We start from the raw sequence: 20865 nt of genomic DNA on the forward strand, positions 1-20865 counted from the left end.
TGGGGGCTGTCTGGGGTATGTAGCTTTTGTCCAAGTGTCCTGACTTAGTCAGGGGGCGGGGGTGGAAACAAGCATGAGCCTTGCCGCTGAAACATTCATTCCTCAACGTGGGGTGGATGGCCAGCTCTTCAGCTTTCTCCTTGCCAGGCCGGATATGCACAGATCCGCCCAGGGGACTGGATGTTTAGCACACTCCTGAAGAACATTTTAATTGTCTGAGTGGGTCTCTGAGGACCTGCCCCCATTAGCATGAGAGTGATTCCTGAAAGTTGCCCAAACATAGCCGTGTCCTAACAACAGGGCGCCGGTGACCTCTGAACCACGTCTCTCTCCATAGCCTTGGCTATTTCAAAGAGATCATTAACAAGGTGGAATTGGGTGCCCCCAGGGTCACAGCACAATATACATTGTTACTGTCTTTTAATGGACTTTCCCCAGACACGGTGATTCTTAAACTGCAGCGTCGGCAGCTGCTAATGCCAGGCTGAGCCACGCTGTCTGCAAGGAGAGAGCAGGCCTGCCAGTCCTGCCAGAGCAGATCTGAGCTTGGGCAGATGGATCGGGCTGAGAGAAAGGAGGAGGGGACGTGGGCTTAAGGGGAGGGGGCACCAGCGGAGAAGCCTGGCAGCCCTCGGAGGTCTTTGTTATTGATTTAGCGTGAGGACTCAAAGTGGCAGGCAGGCAGGTGGCAGGGGCTGGCGGGCGGGGAAGACAGGTGTAGGCGGTCGTGGGCAGTGATTAGCCGGGGTGTTCCAGATGTGGCTGGGGGTGTCAGCTGGTGGTGACTAACGTGGGTGCTTCTGAGGGGCGTGGCGTCAGATGGTGGTTTCAGAATGCAGATGCGAGAGTTCTGGGCCCCCCCTCGCTGCTTCCACACCGCTTCACACGAGTTCTACTCTCCCGAGCATGCGCGTTCAACTTCGTCTTTACTTCCGTGTCGCGACTACCCCCTTTCCTACATTCGTCTCTAGGCCAAGGGCAGGAATATGCAGATTACTCTCCCCCAGCCTTCAGCCTTCAGCCTTCACCCAATTTTGGAGATGATCACACGGACCGAGCGCCCTCGATCGTGTACGAGCAAGTACAATCAAGTACGATCATGCGCGTTCACGTGAGAAACATACCTGGTGGCAGAGGACGTTCATAGTCCACGGTCTTCTTTGCCTGCTTCCTTTTTGAAAACCTGCCTACGATTTTTATAAAAAGATTTTTATCGAAGTAGAATATACACAAAAAGTAAACATAGTAGTACCACTCCCACTGGATCAAGAAACAGATAATTCACAGCACTCCAAAAGCTTTTCTTAGTCTGTTCCAGTCACACTAACTCTGTTCCGGCCTTCTTCTCCAAAAGTGGCCACTTGCCTTCAATCACCACAGATTCGTTTTGGCTGTTTCAGAATTAAAAAAAATTTTTTTTAAACATTTATTTATTTTTGATAAGAGAGAGAGCATGAGCAGGGGAGGAGAGAGAAAGAGGGAGATACAGAATCCGAAACAGGCTCTGGGCCCTGAGCTGTCAGCACAGAGCTCGACGCGGGACTTGAACTCACGGACCGTGACATCATGACCTGAGCTGAAGTCAGACGCTCAACTGACTGAGCCACCTAGGCGCCCCATGTTTCGGAATTTTATATGAATGGACCCAGACACAATGCATTATGGTCTAGCCAGCTCTTTTTGCTCAATGTTTGTATGCAATGTTTGTTCTTTTTCATTGCTGTATACTATTCCACCATCTGAGTCATTCACAATTATCTGTTCCACTATTAAGAAACATTTGGATTATTTATGGATTTGGCTTACGATGAATAATGATGTCCTAATCATTTTAACAGGTATTTTGTTCTATATATGCATCCATTTCTCTATATTTGGGAATGGAGTTGTTAGAATCATAGGGTATGGGTATGCTCAGCTGTAGTAAGCACTGTTTAGTAGAAAGGATTTTGCAAAACCATGTACCATGCCTTGGCCTTGATGTTATGGCATCAGCCCCCTTCCACACCACAGGGGCCCAGGAACTCACCACAAACCAGTCATCACCCACAGCCTCCTGTCTCAGGCATCTTGTTGGACCACTCAGCCTCTTACCCACTTTGACATGTGGCTCTCCCTATTCATCTACTCTTGCGTACTGACCCTTATGAACTCTGGCTCCCTATGACCATTTCAGGCCTTCCTTGCTTCAATGACCCCTTTGTATCTGCTTCTGTGACTCACCGACCAATTAAACTCTTGACTACACTCCATCCCCAATCACAGAGTTCTGGTGTGGCCTCCACAGAGCTCATTCAGGCCAGCCCCAGCTCCTGGCCTGTGTGTTAAGAGTGGGTAGAGCGATCGGAAGTAGAGCTTTGCCATCCCAAGAAGAGAAGCAAGTGAACTGTAAGACAGGCAGATCAATGAAATCGGCTTTTTTCATTATTAATGGGCCCAATTTGTCCTGGGTTAGTGGCTATTTACAAAATTTCAAGATGCCCAGCCCTTTGAACTTCCCTGTGTCCCGACCAGACTTCCTTGCTATGGTGAATGTGTGTGCGTGTGCACGCGTGCGTGTGTGCATGGGCATGTGTGTGATGTGTCTCTTTCTCCCAGCGTCTGTGACTTGCATGTCTGCAAGCAAGTGCTTGCACCCAGAAGGAGGATGTGATGAAACGCTGTCACGTGGCTAGCCTCGGGCAGTGAGTCAACGAGCTCCCCCACAGCCACCTCACTGGAGTGGAGGGAACAGGAACCACCACACTTGGCAACTTGGGCTGTGTCCACATGGTTGGAAACAATCTGTGAAGTGAGTCAGATCCATTGAGAAAACAATTAAGTCAGTGGGAAAAGAAAATCGGTAGGCCGGGTTATTTGGCATGGTGAAAGAAAGCAGCCCATTGTTTGTTCACATTTGTCCCTTTCCAGCTGGTCATTGTGACACTAGCTGATGCTGGGCTTGCCTACACAAGTGCTTTTAACAGTTTGACCCAGACTCTGTCTACACAGCTCTAAAACCGTCCAGCGAGCTTGTCCAGAGTCAAAGAATCAACTATCTGCCTCACTAGTAATTCTGTCCTCAGGACGGTTTTATGGGGATCCCACTGGAAATGATGGCAGACATTTTGGGGCAAGATAGGACTTTGGGGCTGCTCCACCACTTCTGGTGAGTTCCATGTCTGAGGACTGAGTAGCTTCAGGCAGCTCTAGATAATATCTGGCCACTGGTATGGGAGGCAGGGATAGGGGTCAGATGAAGTTCAAAACTGTGAAATCCAGAGATAATCCCCCCAAATCATGCTGACCACCTGTTTTGTTTTCGCTTAGGATTGTTGGGTGAGTGACCCCAGAAGAGACAAACTTCTAATTCCAGCCTCTTGGAGATCATTATCCCAACTCCCGGATTTTTTTTAAGCTTTATTTTTTTTAATGTTTATTTCTTTATTTTGAGAAAGAGAGGGTGCATGCAAGTGGGGGAGAAGGGCAGAGAGAGAGAGAGGGAGAGACAGAATCCCAAGCAGGCTCCATGCTCAGTGCATAGCCTGACACGGGGCTCGATCCCACGACCGTGAGACCATGACCTGAACCGAAATCACGAGTCGGACGCTTAACTGACTGAGCCACCCGGGCGCCCCCCAACTCCCAGATCTTAAAGGGGAGAAAAGGGAGGCCCAGGGAGATAGAGAGACATACACAGGGCTACACAGGTAAAAAGTGAGTGTTCACTTGGCTAAATTTAATTGCACCTGGCTGTCTCCAGTTAAGGTGCTAATGAACCAGGAGACGCAGATACAACATAGCAACCTGTAATGGACATGTTGAAAAGGAATGGGTTATGAAGTAGAATTCTCTCTTAAGAACTAGGGAGCTTCTCTGAGTCCTTTTTTGGGCACCTTTCCTGTATCCAGCTGCTAGTTACCTGCAAGAACTCTCATCAATCTCCAAAGAACAGCGGTGTCCAAAAGTTGGGGAATGTGTATGATGTGGCTTTGGCTGGAGCATATTTATGACCTGGAGTGTGCTCTAATTGTGCAGATATTCCCATAAATGTTATTTTATTAAGTTGAGCTACAGTAAATCTGTCATCTCCATAAGTAACACCACAGTGAATCTGTAGGTAAGCTCAGAATACTGCCGTGAGCCATGCTGGGCTATTAGCTTCAGTCCAATGTTGTTATCTGGCAGTTATAGCATCTCAGGGGCAAAACTCAGGCACTGCGTTTACAAGATTTGGTTCCTCATGCATGCCCTTGGCTCCCAAAGACAACAGAAATGGCTACAAAAGACGGAGGCGAGAAAACCAGAGAATGCTGAATGTTTGCTTCCTCTAGCCCGTTTGGAAACAGCTCAGGGCAACAGAGAGTGCTGGAACAGGGAATTCAGCGTCTTGGGTTCTATTGTTACTCTTATGAACTTCTCAACCTAAGGAAGATCCGTTGGTGTGACGGGTCTCACAGCTGCCATCTTGGAAATGGCGGCACGGTAGGCATGCCTCTCCATGGTAAATACCGCAGTCCTGGAAGCCAAGTTGTTGAGATCTCAGGGTGAAAGCAATAATAATTAAGTGTATCTATTACCTGGTCTGATATCCTCTGACCACCACCTGGAGAGGGTCCATAATCCACTATCTCCTTCCCCTGGGGAAAGAAAGGAAAGGAGATTAATGATGTCTCTTCCTCCAGGGAAATTTATGACACATTGATATCCAGGCACTTTGTTCATGAATCTGGATGACTCATGTCTACTTGTGGTGTAGAAGCCAGACTATTGTAAACATAGCATTCCTGAGTATATTAGGAATTTTCCAGAGCTGACAACATTCAAGAACAATCAGGTTCAGCCCTAGTCCTTGCCCCTCAAAACTGATCGCGGGCTCCCAGTTGTGAGGCAGTACAGTGTGTTCAGAGGAAGCAGTCTTTGAAGGGACAAAATTGGGAGGCATTTGCTTTAGCGCTCTGGATTGAATTAGTTGTTATTCATTACAGGAAATCACATTTCATAGTTCCTAAGAAATAAGGCAAACGTTTTTAAGATTTGATTCCATATCCAATAGAATCTCTCTCCACAGCCTTTTCAGAGCATCACTGTAAAGTCCCCCCAGCCCCTGCCATTTTTTTTTATTAACCTGAGAAGAAAATGAACTGAGTTTGGAGAAGGATGTTAGGCGGACACAAGGGAGGGTTTACAGACCCAGGGAAAATGCACTTGAAGAAAAAATGCCACAAACCGGGGTCAGCAGACATTAAATTATAGACATGCCCATGGTTTGTCCAGATTGGTTAGAACATGTTTCTTTTCAGCAATAAAAAACAAGAGCCATTAACAAGCAAAGATGTTAGATGGAATTAAGTGGCATTCAAACGATGAAAGGGGAATTTAAGGAGCTAACCTTCCACTGCCCAGGCAGTTTACCCAGTCAATTAAAACACAAGACTGTCTTTCCCACCGTCCTGCCATCAACGGGAGAAAGTGACTCTGATAGGCCACAAGGCTTGGCTGCCATATACCCTCACGCAGCCGTCCTTCCCAGAGCCTCCTGACGGCTTCAGGTGACTAAATGGCCAGCTAAGCACAACACATTTCGATTGAGAATCTTGTGTCTCGTGGTGGTTCCCTGATGCCTCCCTGATGCAAGGCACTGTCGTAGATCACCGCCATCCTACAGGCACGCCACCCAGATAGCAACCATAGGATTGTCAACAGAACGATTCACACACCGGCGTCAGCAGCTAAACGCAGCGCAGTTCGCGACCCCAAGCACGACACCAAGATTCTAAATGGGATGTTGCAGCAGCAAAGATTCTAAAACACAACTGTGTCACTGGGGCATTCAGAGGGTGTCACGACCTGTAACTGACAGGCACACCTGCCCTGGTTTCCCCCTGGGCACAGCATTCTTGCATTCCCCTGGGCCTCCTGTTGCATTGCGGCTGCTTATTTGCATCCGCAAGCAGGGAGCAGGTATCCTGCAGAAATAGTCCGGGAGTGGTGTCTGATTCCCATAGGCCTTTGCAGCCAGCTCTAACGGAATGATTTCCAATATTCAGTTTCTGAGAATTCTAACCATGATAGGCAGACCATGGCAGATCTTAATGGCAATAATATCATCTCACATTTTCATGGCATTTAACAGTTTACAAAGTGCTTTCACATACATTATCACATTTAATCCCGGTGAGGTCGATACTCTCTTCTTTTTTTCTATTGGCAGCTTGGTGTAGTGGAAAGAGTGCTGGACCCAGGCAGACGTAAGTTCAAATCCCGGCAATGACCACCCACCAGCTGTCCAACCACAGACGATGTGCTCCCATTCTTCCAGTGTCCTTTTTTTGTACCTGTAAGATGGGGAATCATTTCTACTACCCGTAAGATGAGGTATGCGGTAAGAATTAAACAGCCTATATAAAAACACAGTGTAGGTCCTGATGCATAGAAGCACCGGATAATCGTTACTTTCTATCCACTTACAGAAGAAAACGAAGCTGGAGAGGTTAAGGGAATTGCTCAAAGTAACAGCTAGTAAACGGCAGAACTGAGACTTCATTTATTTTACAAACATTATTGAACACCTACTATATGCCAGTGCCTCAGGCATAGGAAAGTGGATAAGTCCTAATTCTAGTTCTCGAAATGTTCACAGTAGAGTGCCAGAGCCTGAAACGCAAATAATCAATTACAGTCTAGTGTGATGTGAAAAGCAAGACGTATTTAGGGAATGTCCTAAAGCCAGGGGTGAGCCCAGGTATCGACACAGGAAGTGAGTCTTAAGAAGAGGACCCTTCAGAGGAAGCAGCCACGGAGTTCAAGCTGGAATATACATCGCAGGCGGACGCTGCAGCCAAGAAGGGATTCGAGGGACAGGTGAGAGGGAGAGAGGAGGAAGCAAGGGTGGGCAGAGTCAAAGGGGCTCACAGGGGATGCTGCAAGGTGATCCCCTTCATCCAGTCCACGCTGGAGCGAACCCATGGGATGACTTCACATAAGGACCCAAGGTGGTCAGATTTGCATTTTTGAGATCGGGGCAGCAATGTGGAAGATCGACTGCAGGAAGGAGATAATGGAAGCAGTAGTTCAATGAGAGATAATGAGGCTGTGAACTAAGAAAGTGGCAGAGCAGACAATTTTGAGAGGTGTAGCAGAGTCAGAATTGACAGGGAGAGGCCATTGATTTGATGTCGAGGCATGAGAGAAAGAGGAGTCAGGAAGAACTCCCAGGTTATTAGCTTGGATGGCCGGGTGAATAGGTGTCCCCCCCGCCCCGACACAGCGGGGAGTGGGCTTGAAGGGTCAATAATGAGTTCATTTGGACTTGCTTGTTCTGGGAGACCTGGGGACATCTAGAAGCAGGTGTGCAGGAGAGGGCTGTGAGTCGGCCTTGGGAGAGAACGGGGGTGCTGTGCTCTGATCTGGGGGTCCCTGGCTTTTAGATGGTGGTTGAAGTTGGATGTAGGCTAAGACCACAGAGCAGGAAGAAAAGAGGGTCATGGAGAGCTCTAGGGAGCACCAACATTCAGGTGCTAGAATAAGGACTGTCAGAGACGCGGAAGTCCCAGGAGAAAGAGGGGCTTAAGACTCCAAGGGAGACAAACATTTTGTGATGGCGCAAGCAGACGGAGGTGTCAAAATCTACCCGGGGTCAAAGAAGATGGAAACTGAAACATGCCTATCACATTCGGAAATTAGAAGGTCACTTTGGCGACTTATTTTAAGATGTAGTTAAGAGAAGAACTTTTCCACTTTGGTTGTTGCTGTTGTTACTATGATCCAGAGTAAGAAAAATGTGTTATATTATGACCTGGGACAAAAGTTTCATGACCAATACTCGCTCTCTGATATTTCAGACTTTTCTATTCTATTCTATTCTATTCTATTCTATTCTGTTCCATTCCATTCCATTCCATTCCATCCTGTCCCATCCCATATGGATGCTCCTTAGTATGCACTAAATTTGCTTTATGGTCAAATAGTGGGCTGCAAGCTGCAGTTTTAAAAAGCATCGGTTTAGATAGATATAATTTTCCTAGAAGAAGAGAAATGTAGGATAAAGGAAAGAACACTGGATTTTGAGTGGAGATACCTGATTCATGGCATGACTCAGCTACTTATTGCCTGTGTGACCTTAGATGTGCCCATTAACCTCTATGTGTCTCTTTCATTATCTGTAAAATTCAGATAATACATTAGCTGTAAAGGGATATTCTGGGGGATCAAAGAAGATAAAATATATGAATGCAAAGAGAGTATGTCTAGAATGGTCTTGGAAAAACTACGACTTTTTAGTCACATTCAAAGAAAGAGCAGAATAATGTCTTATGTGTCCCAGTTGGTTCTAGCTCTCTAACCTGAATCCTGGAGCCATACCACTGCAAAACACACCAAGAACCAGAATGGAACAAAAAAAAAATCAGGCAAAATTGGTGGTGTTGCTACATTTATAAAATACTCTTGTTCTAATACTATTGTAGCCATCTTAGTTTCCTGATTTATATCCAGAATCTAATAGAGGACTTCCCTTAATAAAAGAAGAGCCAATACAGGCAGTTTTTTTTAATGTTTATTTTTGAAAGAGAGAGAGAGAAAGACAGAGGGAGACAGAGAATCCATCCAAAGCAGGCTCTGCACTGACAGCAGAGAGCCCAATGCGGTGCTCAGACTCATGAACCATGAGATCATGACCTGAGCCGTGGTCAGATGCTTAACTGACTGAGTCACCCAGGTGCCTCTACAGGCAAGTTTCCTCACCACTGTGTGAAATGACAGCAGAAAATACTGCAGGCAAACACAGAAAGATGGGATCCCAGTGGCACCTGGGTCCCAGTTGGTTGAGCGTCCAACTCTTGGTTTTGGCTCATGTCATAATCTCACAGTTCATGGGACCACACCCTGCACTGGGCTCCTTGCTGGCAGTGCAGAGCCTGCTTGGGATTCTCTCTCTGCCCCTACCCTGGCACACATTCTCTCTCTCTCTCTTTCTCTCTCTTTCTCTCTCTCTCAAAATGAAAAAATAAACTACAAAAAAAAAAAAAAGAAAGAGAGATCCTTTAATATAGACAATAATCTTTACGAATTCCAGTAGACCAGCTGGTATCACTGTATTAAGGCATAATACAGTAATTGATTTTTATGATTCACTCAACAAACTGCTACATTTTAATACCTAACATATGCGTTGACTTAGGTGTAAGGAAGACAAAGATGACCAAGGCATCATTTCTAACCTCTAAAAATGTGCAAACAGGTGGCTGAGCAGACACATAAATGGATAATTCCAATTAAATGGTACAACTAAAAGAGATATGCATTTGAGTATAATAACATATGAACATACCATGAGAGAAAAAAAGAGCAGCCAGCCCAATCTGGAGTTCAGGGAATGCTTCCTGAAGGTCACCTTGCCCAAGACAAGTCTTGGTGTAAGCATTAACAAAGGAAGCTGGGAAAGACATTTCAGAAAGGCAGAATAGTCTAAGAATGCCACAAAAGTATGAGAACCTGTATAGTGTATACACTATCTCTCAAGCATAAAAAGGCAAGAACAAGCTAGACAACAGAGGTAGGTATGGTCGCCATCTTGGAGAGACTTCCCTACCAAGTTAAGGTGCTTAGAGTACATTGCATTGGACATGGAAGCCATTAATGGGGACCAATCACTCTGGAAGCCTTATGGAGAGGAAGTTAAGAGTAGGTCAGGGACATATTTGGCGATAATTGCAGTGATCCAGGAGAGACATGTTGAGGGCCTGAGGAGCAGTAATAGAGAAGGAAGAGAGGAGTTAGATTTGAGAAATATTTTGGATGCTGAGATTAGATGTGGGGGGTTGAGATCATATGACACTCTACTTCAGAGACCAAAAATGAGTAATACTGACCTATACCGCCCAACAACATTGTCATCCTCAAGTTCGGGGTCCAGTGTGGAAAAATTAAGACAAGTCTGTTGTAAGCACTTGTAACACAAGGTTGAAGATGCTAAGTGTTGAAACAGAGGTGTAGACACCTGGCTGTGGGAGTCAGAGGAAAGAGGCATAAATTTCAGTTGAGTTATCCAGACAAGGCTTCATGGAAGAAGTGGCCTTCAAAGTGGGCTTTGAAAGATATAAAAGATTTCACCATGAGTTCATAAGAGGAGAGGGCATTTCTGGTGGAGGAAGCATCCTGAGCAGTCATTGGGACAGGGAATGGTGTAGTCTAGGGACAATACCACAGGTTCTGGAGTTACACAAGCCTGGGCTCAAACAGCTCTGTCATATTCTAGGCAGAGAGTTAGGGGTAAGTTACTTCGCTCCTCTGAGCCTCTGTTCCTCATTTGTAAAATAGTTATAATTATCATTTATCTTATGGTTCCTCTATTTAATGAAATAATGTATTTAACTGTGTTTGACTCAAAGCAAGCCATCAGCACAGTTAACTGCTATCCTCTTATCATGGCAGAGCAACAGGGAGCGGGGGCTGAGGCAGGGTGTGTCATGTAAAGGAGAATGCATATGGTGCAGAACAAAATGGAGGGGGAAAGTGGGTCAGAGAGCCTGGGAGAGACTGTGCAAGGCCTTGAGTGCTAGACTAAGGAATTTGGACTTTACTGGGTTGGCAGTTGGGAGCCACTGAAGATTCACAAATAGGGCTGAAGAGTTGAGCTGTGTTGACTGAGATTAATAAGTACCCATACGAAAGATGGTTTGGAGGAGGAAGGGATTGAAAACATGACAATCATTTATGAAATGATTACAAGAGCTCAAATGAGAGGTAATGAAGGTCTGAATTTGTGTAGTGTCAATAAGAATGGGGAAGAGATATTAAACATGGGGGAATTTGTTGAGGTAAACTAAGAGGAAATATCAAATACCCAAATTTCCAATCAAGGTTACTGGAAGGAGCACCAACAAATATTGGGACAGGTGTTGTGAGAGTCAGGAAATAGACAAAATGGTGGCCTTTTTGAAAAACTGAAAAGTTTTGGGGGTTGCTAATGATCTCAATATTCCTTCTCCGCCATGCTGTATAGATGGCTACCCGGCTAAAGACTTCATTTCCCAGTCTCCCTTGCAACAGGTGTTGCCATGTGATTAGGTTCTGACCAATGGGATGTAAGCAGAATGATATGTGCCACTTCCAGATCATTCCCTTAAAAAGAGTCACTTGTTTTCCATTCTTCTTTCCCTTTCCTAAAGGTCTATATAGGAATGGAGTAGTGAGCCATGCAGGCGAGGGCAACCTCCAAAGCATTAGGATTAGAACAACAAGGGGCCCCAGCAGAGCTGTGCCTCTTACCCAGACCTCTACCAGCTCAGATTTTCACATAAAAGGGAAACACAGCTTAAACAGTCCTCTAATAAAGAGACAATGAGTTTGGTGTATAGTAGAAGGCAGAGGTGGCCAGGAGAGGTCAAGCCTGAACAGTAGGTATAGAGATGGATCCAGGGTGTAGACAGGGATTTAAGAATCATGTGAGTCATGATGATGCTTGAAGCCATGTAGTGAGTGAGATTGCTCAGGGAAGCACTGGAGAGAGAGGAGAGGTGAGGACCACAGGGCACCCGGACAGCATGTTTGCTCAGGTGGGAGGGAAGGAAGAGGAGCAGGGACTGAAACTGAAATGGAGGCAGGTGCACAGTGGCGATGAGCTGAGAAGGAGGAAGAAGAGACAGAAGAGAATAATGGCAGGGTCATCGGGAGAAATTTTTTTCCTTGATGAAGAGTGGCCAACAATGTCAAAATCTGCAGAGGACAAGGGAGGTAAGAACTGAGAAAAGGCCACAAAATTAACGGAGATTAGAGTATACTTAGGACAGGAAGCAATCAAGAAGAAGTCAAATTATGTTCAAAATAATGTGCTTAAGAAGCCTGGGAATTTATTATTTTTTATTATTTATTTTTTATTTATTATAATTTATTATTTATAGTAAAGTGCAAAGAGTTCAATCAATCTAAAATTATTTTTTAAAAAGTGTAAGGCAAATAATATATGTAGAAACGTCTCCCTCTGGGAGGTAGAGCTTAATCCTCCCTGTCCCTCAGTATGGGCTGGACTTAGTGAGTTGGCTTCTACAGAATAGGATGCAGAGAGGGGAAAAAATAGTAACTTTAGAGTGGAGAAACCTGGCGAATACCTCCCACCTTACCCAAATGGTCAAGGTCAACTACATCAGTGATAAGTCACATGGATATAATGCGCCCTTGTGTGATGTGTTGAGAAGGGCAATTCAGCTCTGTGGTGGTCTTTCCCAAAACCCATAACCTCAGCCTAGAATTGAGGAAAACATCAGACAAACTCAAATTGAGAGACGTTCTACAAAATACCTGACCAGTATCTTCAAAACTGTCTAGGCCATGAACAACAAGGAAAGACTGAAAAAGTGACACAGACCAGCAGCTATGGAGACTTGATGATCAAACGTTATGTGGATCGTGGACGGGATTCTGGAACAGAAAAAGAAAGGGTATTACTGAAATCTAAATAAAGTCTGGAGGTTAGTTAACAGTATCGTACCAACATTACCTTCATAGTTTTGATAAATATACCACAGTTATATAAGATGTTAAAATAGGGGAAGCTGGGTGAAGGATATCCTCTCTATTCTTAACTATCTTTGTAACTTTTCTGTAAATCTAAAATTATTTCGGTATAAAAAGTTTGGCGGGAGGGAGTTGTTTTGTTTTGCTTTGTTTTTTGAAGGAGTAAGTCACGGGCAGAGCTAGGTCCTTACTAGGACTAAGTAAGTTTGCAATAGGAAGTATCTGGTCTCCCACTGCCCCACCCCCCACCCAAGAAAAACTTTCCGTTAGTCCATTATTACAGTACAATGGAATGTTCAATTTCACACTGTGTGTGACATTCCATGCCAGCTAGAATAGTTAATGCAACTTTACATTTATGACTCTGCTTGGGTGTGAATTATTGTGTTTATGAAAATCTCCATATTAATGTCTGATTGTAAATCATTCTGCCGGCTCCTTTATTAATAGCTCAATTCCCACTACTCACTGCTGCAAGCCATTCAAATTACGGCAACCGTACAGGAAACGGGCTGCTTCCCATTTGTTTCCCATCTAAATTTAACCATCTTGGGCTTTGCTTTAAAGCCACTGTTCCTCAGAATTGTTCAAGCCAGACATGTTTGACTGTGTTCATTGGTGAAGTTAAGGCAGCGTGTCTGAGGGGTAGTTTATTACTCTCTGTGTCTGGATTTCCTGCTCTTCAGAAGTGATCTGGGCACAGATCCTGGTGGTGTTGGTTCAAACCCTGGCTGTGTTACTAACTGGCTGTGCGATCTCAGCAAGCTATTTAGTCTTTCTGGGTCCCGGTTTCCTCATCTAAAGTGGAAATCATAACACATCATTTTTATTTGTTTATTTTTTTAATGTTTATTCATATTTTGAGGGGGGAGAGGGGCAGAGAGAGAGAGAGAGAGACCCAGAAACTGAAACAGGCTCCAGGCTCTGAGCCGTCAGCACAGAGCCTGATGCGGGGCTCAAACCCTTGAATCATGGGATCATGACCCAAGCCAAAGTCGGATGCTCAACCAACTGAGCCACCCAGGCACGCCAATCTGAGCTATTGTTTTTAGAGTTGGTATGAAAATTGAGCGTGATGTTGTTAGGAAAACTGGTGGTGTAGTTGTGGCAGGTAGGAAGCTCTTGGTGGTCTTTTTGTGATGGGAATTATACTAACAATAATGATAGTATTAATGGTGGGTATAGCTGAAAGAATTTAGGACTGGCATCCAGAAGGTCTGGGTATAGTTCCAGTTTGTCTATAAACTAGAGTTGTGATCTTGGAAAAGTCACTTTATATCTCTGGCTCTCTGTTTCCCCAGGTGTAAAATGAAGGAGCTGCCTTTCTTAAGCATCTCTCTTCCCCAGGCTAGTATTCCAGGCTCTACGTGTGCAACAGTCACCCCTAAAAGGTGTGCCCACCTTCATTCCTTTTTTCCATCCCTTCCCCAACCACCGCCGGCTCCTCGGGTCAGACGGCTCAACTGGAGGCTACAGAATATTCAGGAAGGGGCCAGCCTTGGCTTTGCATTTTCAGGCTTCCTCACACGACAGCTCAAATCAGACCCCCTACCCCAGCCCCCTTACCGGCAGGAGGGGAAATATGAAATCTCAGCAGGCAAGGAGGTTTTTTATGCTTCTGTAAATCATTAAAGTGGCCAATATTTCCCTTTGCTGCACTTCTCCCACCTCACAATATTTTTTTTTCCTGCAGTGAAATCCATTCGCCCAGCCTGGAAATGTGGTCACTTTATAGAAAATCTTTAGCTTGTACCAGCACAAATGGATGGGTCTTATTTCCTGTCTACAGTTCATGGTGTTGCAAAGGCACTGCCAAAAACTATTGACTGAGACATAAAAGCAAGAAATGGATGGAAATGAACGTGGGCACGTTCGCGTGTACATTTACAAACACACAGAGCCGAACATGATCAAGTCTACACTTAAAGGAAGAGATTCCCTGAAGGGACGTCCTAATTCATAACTCAGCCCCCTACCCTGCCCATGTTCAGAATCTATCTCACGCTCTGGAGGAGGGAGAAGAGGGTAGGACCAGGCAATGTGGTTTAGATACTGGGGAAGGAACTCGGTCCCCAGTAAGTCTCCCTGATCCCTGTGCCATGATGCTGGAAATAACACCCTTAACGATCCATCCATCTTGTAATTTCAGAAGTAGAGAAAAACATTCAGAATCCTCTGCGATTCTTTTTTTACTAAAATGATACTTCCTAAAAACGACTGCACCTTGCCTTTTAAGAACGAGCTTTGGGGTACGTGTAATGCCATATACGATTTTCACAGATTTCTGAGGGAACTGTTAGCACCCCCATTTTACTGATGATGAAGCTGGGGTCCTCAAGGATGAGGTGAGGCATTCGACATCACCCAGTTAGGAAATGGGGCAGTGGGGACCCCAGCACACTCTCTTGAATTCAGTCCCGATGTTCTTTCCACTCGGCCACATTGCCACCTGGCAGTACCCTGAAGCAGAGGGGCAATCACCCTCAGGAACTCAGCTTCCTTCTGATCACAAGGTTTGTAATCTGTGGGAAAAGAGACGGAGCCCGAGAGGCAGGGACCCGGAGGCACGGATGGAGCCGCGGGACTCACAACAGTGAGCAGCAGTGGGGGCGCGCCTGTCGCTCACTTTCCTCACCGGATCTGGAGAGCCCAGTACGTGCTCAACAACACCCAATCTCCCTGGACACCGACTTACTCCCTGTGTGATCGCTTTGTGTCCCATTTCCTCATCTTTCGAGAGGGAGTCACAATACTGATTTCACAGAGTATTGCGAGGATTACTGAGACATCTAATAGAGAAACGTGTTTCATTTCTTCCTTCTCCCTCCCTCCTCCCTCCCTCCACCCCTCCTTCTACCCCTTTTTCCCTCCACCCCTCCTTCTACCCCTCCCTCCCTCCACCCCTCCTTCTACCCCTTCCTCCCTCCTCCCTTCCCTCTTTCCCACCCTCCTCTCCCTCCCTTGTCCCCTCCTTCTTTCCTTCCCTCCTTCTCTTTCCTTCCTTCCCTCCCTCCTCCCCTTCCTCTTTCCCTCCTTCCCTCCCTCACTTCCTTCTTTCCTGCCTTCTTCCTTCCCCCCTTCTTCCTTTCTTCCTTCCCTCCTCCCCTTCATCTTCCCTTCCTTCCCTCCTCCCTCCTCTCCCTCCCTTGTCCCCTCCTTCTTTCCTTCCTTCTTTCCTTCCCTCCTTCTCTTTCCTTCCTTCCCTCCCTCCTCCCCTTCCTCTTTCCCTCCTTTCCTCCCTCACTTCCTTCCTTCCTCCTTCCTTCCTTCCTTCCTTCCTTCTTCCCTCCCTCCCTTCCTTCCCCCCTTCTTCCTGCCTGTCATCCTCTCCCTCTGTCTCTGCACTGTTTGGTAGCTTTGGACCCAAATAACCTGAATTGAGTCACTTGAGGAGCTTCAATTGTCTGCTGGTCCCTCACCCCTGGCCCACCCCCACTTCCTCCACAGAACACTCAGCTCTTTCCCTCCAGGCGATGTCCTCAGGGAAATGCTGGCCTCCCTTGCAGCCAGAGGCCAACAGGCCAGCCCAGCACAGGCCACGTGTCATTACACTGAGGGGTCCCCTGCACAGTCTCGTCTCTGGCAGAACCAACATTCAGACCAGGTGGGCTGCCCGCTGTGCCCAGCCTGCCATCGGGGAGGCCTTCTGCCCAAGGTCAGGCTGCAAGTTCAGACTGACCCAAGCTGCTGCCCTGTTTCCTCCTGCCACACCTGTGACCTGCCCAGAGAAGTCACCTAGTGCATGGTGACAAAGGCCCCCAAAGAGAGGCAGGGCTCAGAGCCAGTGCTCTGAGGGGCAGTGAGATTCCCCTCGTAGAGGGGAAGGGGCCACTCGGTCCCCAGCACAGTGACACCCCCTTCTCAGGGCCGGATGCCACCTCGGCCCTCTGCCCCCAGGTGCGTCTGAGTGTAAATAATCCCCACCTCCGCCTGGGTTCCCGCCCCATCACCCGCCCTTCCCTGGACTGTACGAACTCCCTGGAGGTTAGGGGACAGTGGCTGTTTTCCTTTTGTTCCTCCTTAGATGTTCTGTTTGTTGAGCGAATTGTTTTCTTCCAGGCTCCGAGCTGGCGGCTGACACGGGCTCACCCGCGCTAATTAGCTAGGCCAGCTGGTGCGTTGGGAAGGTTTTTCTGTGCTCCTCGGTATGCGTTTCCTTTTTTAAACATGATCAATACCCTCTCCGGCTGGGCTCCCTCACACACTCCCCATTGTTCTCCCGTTTGCATTGTGCCCTAGTCCTGGTCAAGGACTCAGGGAGCCTCAGAAGACACGCTTTTCCCCGAGGCTGGCGCACAGCCTGCAGCCGGGGAGAGACCGCACAGCAGATGTGGCTCGACCTTCCCCTGCTCCCATGCCCGCAGCTTGGAGCAACTTTCAGTAGCTCTGGACGACGGCCCGGGGAGGCCCAAGTGGATGCCGAACGGTTGGGTAAAGAGGAGAGATTGCTGTGTGGCTCCAAGCAGATCCCTTGCCCTCTCTGGGCCTCTCCTTCCTTGTTTGTGAAGGGAGGAGTCAGTTTCCAGTTCTCGTGCGAGTAGCCTAGGCCTGTAATTCTCAGAAGTCTGAAAGGGGCATCCTGAGATGCGGACCCTTCTAGAGGGAGGGATATGAGGACAACATGCTCACCACAGGACCTCAGCTTGCTCCCCCACCTCGGTCCTGAAGGAGGACAATGCAACCTTTTCTAGGTGGACACTCAGAGAGACCTCAACCCCACAGTGGCAGCCTGAGGCCTGACCCTCCCCTATGGCTGGTCCTGCCGTCCTCACAGCCCACTGGGGTCCACTTGCTTATTTCACACAAGAGACTCTGAGAAGATTCTCTGACGTCCCCCCTTCTCCTAGTCATCCAGCTGTGGTGACTGGGTAATCCCTGGGTGCAGAAGCTGAGAAATGTCTTCAACGTGTTTTTGTTTTACACGTATTTTTTAATAAACAGATGCTAGTTCAAATACGGTTTTACTGACAACTCATTCTGGGGCTTAGCTTTTTTCTCCCGCCTCCTTCAGATTAATAGTGTCTTCTGAAAATCACTGACAGACCAGGTGCTGGAGAGATTTTTCTCCTTTCTACCCAAGGTCATAATATTTTTCCCGTTTTCAGAAAGCAATAGTGATGATTTCTCATTGTTACAGAGAACTTAGTATGTGCCAGGTATTGGCACATGGCATGAGCTATTTTGTTAATCCATATGATGCACTTATGACATCCTCATTTTCTAAGACTCAGAGAGGTGAAGGAATTTGCCCAAGGTCACACAGGAAGTAAGCTGGAGAACCCAGAAGCAAGCCCTGGCCTTTCTGACCTCGAAGCCCCTTCTCTCTTGGATCTTCTCCTGGATGTCCTGTTTCAATGCCCCATCCCTGACTGCTAAGACGTTCATCACATCTGATGACAACATCAAAGAGGAGGGAAGACACTGGCCTCAATGTCAAGTCCAGGTTTCCAGCCCTGACTCTATGGTCTTGTACCAATTAAAAAACAAAACAAAACAAAACAAAACAAAACAAAACAAAAAACAAACACCCTCAAAACCCCAGTAAGCTCTCCAAGCTTCTGTTCCCTACTTCACAAAGATACCATGAAAATGAAATAAGATAATAATCGTGAAAATGCTTTGAAAACTATAAAGCTCTCTCGGAATATCCAGTAAGGTATTTTGTTCTGACACCCGCCAAGACGGAGAACCACATTAATTCTCCAGGCATGGAAAAAGTCCTCCCCCGTCCCTTAGTAACGCCCGCCTCCAGGTCCCTGCCGTCAGCCCCGCTGCCCGCCCGTCCCACCCCCCACCCGAGGAAGTGTGAGAATGAAGCCCCCCCACACCCCCCACTCGCCCCCGGCACTGGGCTCTGCAGCAATCTGCAGCTCCTTTACTCCCAAGGCTCCCTCTGGACTTACAGGAGCCTAGAGTGGCTGAGTCAGCTGCATTTTCTCCCGTCTCAGGGCTCCCTTAAACCTGTTACTGAAATTGGCTCCCTGGTACCCGCAGGTCCGCTTGCCATCCAGCAAGTCCCCCGGGGTGGCCCCATTAATCACATTTGCTCTCTCTCTCTCTCTCTCTCCTCTGGCTAGCTGGGAGGACAGCAGGTAGGTGAGCCAAGCGTCCGCAGGTGTGGGTTGCGTGAGCCTGTGTGTGTCCCCCGGGAGCGCGGGGACTAAGTTCTCCCGCAATAAAAGTGAGTTAGTTGCTGCCTTCCTGATAACCATAATCCATCCCACTTCTCCCAAGGAAGTGACAGGCCCCCCGGGTGATGCATCTCCAAGACTGGGAGAAATCAGCTATTTCAGTCCCTTTTCTCGCAGAGGCAGGCTCCCAGCGCTATCTCGCGGCGGCCTGCCGGGCCCCTCTCCCATGCTGTTCGCCAGTTCCCGGGCTCCCCAAGACCATCCACGTGAGCTTAGGAGCTGGAGAGACACCCCACGCTGCTCTGCCGGGAAGCTGGCCCTCTCAGAGGTGGGGATATACCGGATGCTTTCAGGGGTTTCCAACCACTAAAGTTCATCCTGACAGAACAGCCTGAGAGAGTCCGCCTCCCGCCCTCGTGGAGGCCTGGGGGCACAGCCCGGAGAGGCCCTGCCACACGCCTGCAACGCTTCTTTGAAGTCCTACGGGAAGTCCCTTGACTTTTGCATTCCATTCCATGATGTATACAAATGTTGAAGCCCACATCTTCAAGTAACAGGGATCGTAGACTTGTTTACCCACGTCATCTGCCACTGCGTACCCCGGGAACACGAGGACTGAGCAGAGAAGCGCGTGAAATAATGCAGCAGGACTCCTCCCCAGACTTCTGAAGAAGATCCCGCGTCTGTCTGCTCAGCTCTCCTGTCTTCTGTCCAGACGGCAGGATAACAGGGAGAACCGAAGAACTGGGGGAGCCACAGAGGCCACACCGGTCCACGGTGTCCGGCTGCTTCCAAATGTTTGTTGAATGAATACTCTTCCTTCTGGCCTTAGCTCCACCTGCCCGTGGAGCGTCACATCCTAATCAGACAGAGCCTTTTCCTCAGCTCGAACCCCGCTCCAGTAACAGCACAGGCAGCTTTATTATCCACCCACATATCATTTGCGCCTGCCTCGGAGAGTGGAAAGGAGCTTCTTTATAAGCTATGAAGTTCCTAGAAGAAATGACCCTGAGAAGTTCGGGGAAGAAGAGGCGATAGTTTTTTCCAATTCAAATTGTCTGGAGGGAAGGCCAGTCATGAGGAAAACTGATGTTGGGATTGAGTGGGTGAGAAAAAGAGAAGTCAAGGGACCTTAGAAAATGAGAGTGAGGAGAACTGATTTGACCTAGAGGAAGCCTTTTTGAATGATCAAGGGGATCCCACCCAGACTGGACAAATAGGGCTAGCGGGTCCCTGGAGGAAGTCCCCAGAAGTCAGGCAACTAACTCCACATAGAACAATTTCAAGGCCCGTCCGTCCTGGAGACAGGGGGGCTGGAGCAGGCGATGTGGGGCAGCGTCCGCCAGCCCCCTCCCTCCTCCTCCTCTATCTGCTACGGTCCCCAGAAGGTACCACTACAGGTGAGATAAATTATGGGACGCAAAGGCACGACCTGATATAATATTTGCAGTATTTCTTAGACAGACAAGGGAAACATCCAAGTCTGTGATTTCGCTTGAGACAACAAAGCCAAACCTTTATCACACAAGCATACGCGGAAGCCAGGAGTGAGAGAGCTGTAAACATCTCAGAGCAGCTCAGCAGACAGCCCCACATGGAGACACATTTCAATGGGGGTGGCCGGGGTGGGGAGGAAGGCTGGAGCTTGCCAAGTCACAGGGTTTTGATTTGCAGGGAGCGCAGGGTGGATATTTCAAATCATTTCTTTTTCATTAGTACCTAATCTCCCAGCTGTTCTCCGAGCCCTGGCTCAAATGCTGGGAAACAGTCAGCCTCAAATGTAAAAGCCACAGGGCTCCTTTAAATTATGTTGTCTTGCTACATTGGTGTGTCCTGTCAGCCCAAACTCCTGTATAGCTTCTGGGACAAGGGAATTTGTCTGATGGTGAATTTAAAGGAAAACGAGCCTTTTTATTTATTTATTTTTTTTAATCAAGGCCACTTACAATTAAACATAGCTTGGGCTGTGGTCTTATTTGAAGGCTCAGGAGTTCATGAGGGAGGTTATTTTACAGCCGGATCAGAGTCCCCAGTCTCTTTTGCAACTGTCCAGGCTGTGAGGTCTGAAGTGACCGTGAGCTTACAAGCATCAGGGGAAATGGAACCAATATCTGATGCCTGAATCCCAGATGAAACTTCATTCTATTCACATTAATCAAACGCTCTGTGATGCAATGGTACATTTGCCCGTTCATATAGATTAACTCACGTAGCCCCATGAAGCACCGAGTATTGGCCC

At 47.5% G+C, this 20865-nt stretch overlaps 2 long non-coding RNA genes across 2 annotated transcripts; one reads left to right on the forward strand and one right to left on the reverse strand.

The window, feature by feature from the left end:
* Positions 1–1280: 1280 nt before the first annotated feature.
* LOC122201046 lies at positions 1281–6215 on the reverse strand. The gene is made up of 3 exons (XR_006194054.1): positions 6138–6215; positions 4560–4619; positions 1281–1391 (listed from the first exon to the last, which is right to left on the reverse strand). It is a non-coding gene; the product is annotated as an uncharacterized LOC122201046 (long non-coding RNA).
* On the forward strand, positions 2876–14561 carry LOC122201045. The gene is made up of 6 exons (XR_006194053.1): positions 2876–3148; positions 3310–3318; positions 6194–6357; positions 6453–6843; positions 12307–12449; positions 13797–14561. It is a non-coding gene; the product is annotated as an uncharacterized LOC122201045 (long non-coding RNA).
* Positions 14562–20865: the final 6304 nt, after the last annotated feature.

Source organism: Panthera leo, chromosome D1, assembly GCF_018350215.1.
Source record: "Panthera leo isolate Ple1 chromosome D1, P.leo_Ple1_pat1.1, whole genome shotgun sequence".
NCBI classification, from domain to species: domain Eukaryota; kingdom Metazoa; phylum Chordata; class Mammalia; order Carnivora; family Felidae; genus Panthera; species Panthera leo.